We start from the raw sequence: 4,807 nt of genomic DNA on the forward strand, positions 1-4,807 counted from the left end.
TGCATCACTTTTGACATAATATAATCCTCTTTCACCCATTAAGGCAATAGGTATCAGACTGTTCTCATAAAATAGCAATCTTTCCTCTTTACAGTAAATATGCTTCAAAAGGAAAAATGTTTTAAAACTTGAGTGTCCTGCTACTCCACAAAATTTTAGACATTACTGTCTTAGTTGGAGGTCTATTGCTGTGATGAATCAACATGACCAAAAGCAACTTGGGGAGGAAAGGGTAGATTTCTTCACACAGCTTGTAAATCTATCATCCACGGAAGTCAGAGCAGGAAGTCATGGCAGGCACCTGGAGGCAATAACTGATACACTGGCCATGGAGGAGGGTTTCTTACTGACTTGTCCTCAGAGCTTGCTCAGCCTGCTATTTTATTCCATCCAGGACCAGCGGCGGCACTGACCACACAGGCTGGGCTAGCCTACATCAGTAATTAATCAAGAAAATAGCCCCACAGACTTGCTCACAGCCCAATCTTATGGAAGCATTTTCTCAAGTTGAGAGTCCTTCTTCCCAGATATGTCCAGGTTTGTGTCAATTTGACAAAACCCAACTAGCACAAATAGATTTATTTTCATCTAGAGTAATTATTACTTGTTTTCTTTTTGGTTTTTCTAGATGGGGTTTCTCTATGTAACAGTCCTGGCTGTCCTGAAACTCACTCTGTAGACCAGGCTGGCTCTGAACTCCCAGAGATCTGCCTGCCTCTGTCTCCCAAGTGCTGGGATTAGAGGTGTGTGCCACCACCACCCAGAAATTAATTATTACTTTAATAGCTGCTACATAGTGACTTTTCTAATTCCATTATTGATTTACATTTCTTTGCTAGTACCTACATTAAAATCGTCCTTGATGGGAGGTAGAGGCAGAGGCAGGCAGATCTCTCTGAGTGTGAGACCAGCTTGCTCTACAAAGTGAGTTACACTTTATAGGACTGTTACACTGAGAAACCCTGTCTTGAAAAACAAAACAAAGCAAAATTAGAAGATCATTCTTGGTTTGTTTCCAATTATATTAATGTGAATTTTTAATTCTTATTTAACAAATTGCATTTTTAACTGTCGTTTACTTAGCTCAAACTGCACCTGATTTGGTCAAATGAAAACACTGGAAAAGTGACTCCTGTTTTCTTTTGACATGTCTCTATCAGATTGGAACACAGTCTCTTTTTCTGGCATACCAGAATATTCCAGGTTCATCGTGCTTTTTATTTGTTCTATCCTTGAAATCATACATCTCTTCTAAGGGTCATGATTCCTTTCAGTATTTAGAAGCCAAGTTCAGGGTCTTAGAAATGCTCATTTCTAGGTCCTCATGATCAAAAGAACTAGAAAGGCTGTGTGTGTGTGTCTGTGTATGTGTGTGTGTGTGTACATCTATCTCTTGGTGTATTGATTGAGAACTGGTCTCATGTATTGCAAGTTGTTTTGACTATGTTGCTAAGAATGACCTTCTCTCCTGATCCTCCTGTCTTTTACCTCCCAACTGATTATTCTGCTTCTCATATTTGTTGCTGCCTCGTGTGTGTGTGTGTGTGTGTGTGTGTGTGTGTGTGTGTGTGTGTGTGTGTACATCTATCTCTTGGTGTATTGAGAACTGGTCTCATGTATTGCAAGTCGTTTTGACTATGTTGCTAAGAATGACCTTCTCTCCTGATCCTCCTGTCTTTACCTCCCAACTGATTATTCTGCTTCTCATATTTGTAACTGACTCCTGTGGCAATAAGAGATCTAACTTTCTTGATCCACGTTATATTTACTTATCTGTCCAGTCCTAGAATACACAGAAAGTAATTTCAGTAGTACTATCCCACTCCTCTGAGAAAAAGAAGTCTACCAGCTTGAATTCAATATTATTTTAGAGTTCTTTCATCTATACCTCCAGGTTATATTGTCCAAATAGTATCTCTAAAGGTTATTTAATGGCGGGAGGAGGTTCGGCAGTGGTCTGGCAGCCCAGTTTTCCAAACTCTGTGATGAAAGAACCCAAGAAGTGGGCTCGGATCTTTGCACCCAAACATTTGCCTGGAAATGTAGAAAACGAAAACAGCAGTAGGAAAGAATCAACCCTCAGGGGGAAAAGTACAACTCAGAGGGAAAGGGGGAACAAAGGGCAAACACACCTAGAGGCAACCCGCGAAGCTAACCACCAAACTGCAAAAAGCACAGGGCTAAAGTCAAAGAGAATTAGACTTTTCTTGAAAGCAGAAGAGAATTAGGCCAAGTCTGACTAATAGGACACATTTTATCATTTTCCAAACACAAGCTTTGTGAGGAAAAGAAGGTTCCCTGATCACATTTGTTAGATGAGAATGCTTTTAATTTAAAAATTAAAAGTGAGCGGGCAAGATGACTCTGAGGGTAAAAAAATTTCTTGACCCTAAAGCCCAAATTTAATCTCCAAGATTCACAGGATTCACATGGTGAAAGGAAGGAAGTGAGTCTTGAAAGGTACACTATAAATTCCACATGAATGCCCCTGCCGTGAAGATGTAAATAAACAAGCAGATGAAGTCATTTGCTGCTTGCATTTTTTTTTTATTTTTTCCAAAGGACAAGACAATGCATAGAACTGGAGTTTGGGGAGGTTTCAACTGTCTTGGATGTGAAGTAGACATTTCATAAGTTAGGAGAGGCAATTTTTATGTCTGACTTAAAGCATACTGCTGACCCTTTGCGGTCACAAGCATAGTTCACAGGCCTTGAACATATAAATTGATTTTATTCTTATGTTTCTTTTCCCTCCCTTTTATTGAATATAGATTCTTTTCTAAAAAATATGGCCTGATTCTAATTCCCTCTCTCCCTCTCCTCCCAGTTTCTTTCTGACTCCTTCCCACTCTGGATCCACTCCCTTTAGTCTCTCATTGGAAAAGAACAGACTTCTAAGAGATACCAAAAATAAAATATAGTAAGATTAGAATAAAACACGTCAAAGTTTCATATGGCAAACCAACAGAAGGAAAAGAGCACAAGATAAGGTGGAAGAGTCAGTTTACACACTCAGGAATGACATAAAAATACTAAACTGAAAGCAATAATACACACACAGAGGACATGAGGCAGCCCTATAGGCCCCGTGTTAGCTGCTTCAGTCTCTGTGAGTTCATATGACTTTCATTTAGTTGATTTAGAAGGCTTTGTTCTCCTAGTATCATCCATTACCTCTGCTTCTTACTCAGTTTCCACCTCCTGTTCCTCAGGGTTCCATGAACTCTGAGGGGAGGAATTTGATGGAGACCTCCCATTTAGAGCGATGTGTTCCAAGGTCCTCTCTCTCTCTCTCTCTCTCTCTCTCTCTCTCTCTCTCTCTCTCTCTCTCTCTCTCTCTCTGTATCTATCTCTCTTCTTCCCTCTTTCTTTCCCTCCCTCCTGCATAATGTCTGGTTTTGAGTCTCTGCATCTGGTCCCATCTGCTGCAGGAGGAAGCTTATCTAATGATGGCCGAAAAAGACACTGATCTACGAGCATAGCAGAATATCAGCCAGCAGGAGTCATTTTATCACTAGTTTTTTCCTTACCACTTGTATGGCTTTATCCTAGCAGTGTTGAGTATGGGTGCCATCACTTGGAGTGGGCCTTAAGTCAGATCAGATAGTGGTTGTAAAGGAAGTAAAGAGAGTTTATTCTACAGCCAAATCTGATTTACCATGACCCAGCTGTGTTGTTTTTGTAGGAGAATTGCCTCTTTAAAACATCTTTCCTTGAACTTAGGTCTTCCTAGTGGCAAAGAAGCACATACACTTGCAAGTGTAAAGTCCTTGGAAAATGGTTTAGAGCCCAGAGTTTAAGCTACAAAATCATCAAAGTCGCTATTAAAAGAATTTATATTCACATGGCCTTTCAGATTAAGATAAATTGTTTTTAGAATTTGTGTACTGCTCCTCAAACATTAAACAGAGATTTTAGCTACTTTGCCTTTTCTACTTTCAGAATTATTATGCTATTAATTTTCAGATAAAAATGATTTCATTTGGTTCTGCTAATATTCTATGCTAGGATTACTCCCAAATCTTTGTAGATATTTACTTTTTAGTGAAACAGTAATTTTCTTTTACAAATTTCTATATGTCTGAATATTGTAGTGTATGCCTATAATCCTAGCACTGGGATAGCTGAAGCTGAGATGAAGTAGGGAGGATAGTGAGGCTGAAACTAGCCTGGGCTACATAACAAGTTTGAGGCCAGCTTGGGCTACATGGTAAGACTCTGTCAAAAAATATTCAAAACTAACCAACAACAAGCAACAATAAAAAACGCAAAATTATTTTACAGAACTTCATTGTATTGCAGTGTATGGATGTATTACAGTTTATACAACTATTTCAATATTTTTTATTGTAAATAAATTTTTATTTAAGGGATTTGATTCCATTGCTCTCCATCCTGAGTCACATGGTTTCCAGATTTCTAAAGGGATTTAAAGAAAGAAGCACTCACAGCTTCTGACTTGGGGAATGCATGTTATCTTCTCAGAAAAACACAACACTATCAAGTGCCTGCTTTCTTCTTCTGTGAAGAACATCAATCTTTGGTCACAGCGTAAAGAGCTTTTGGTTTCACAGTCCAACAAGCCCTCTTTGAAATGACCCTACTACTTCAGTATTTTGTAGTTACAGACAATGGTATGATAAATAGCTTTGCACTTCTTTTTGTATTAATGAAAACAAATCTTCAGATTATAGTGGGGTTGCTATGTAAAATCTATATCAAATGATATTGACAAGTTAGCTTCAAGAGTGGTACCAATTTTCTTTATGACCATCAACACAAGTTAATATCTTTTTTGGCCTAGCTT

The 4,807-nt window shown here is 38.7% G+C and overlaps 1 non-coding gene across 1 annotated transcript; it reads right to left on the minus strand.

The window, feature by feature from the left end:
* Positions 1–4,469: 4,469 nt before the first annotated feature.
* On the minus strand, positions 4,470–4,601 carry LOC121445090. Its single transcript, XR_005973873.1, has one exon. It is a non-coding gene; the product is annotated as a small nucleolar RNA SNORA25 (small nucleolar RNA).
* Positions 4,602–4,807: the final 206 nt, after the last annotated feature.

This window comes from Microtus oregoni, unplaced genomic scaffold (assembly GCF_018167655.1).
Source record: "Microtus oregoni isolate MIOR12 unplaced genomic scaffold, Mior012 000156F_ref0000345, whole genome shotgun sequence".
Taxonomy (NCBI): Eukaryota; Metazoa; Chordata; class Mammalia; order Rodentia; family Cricetidae; genus Microtus; species Microtus oregoni.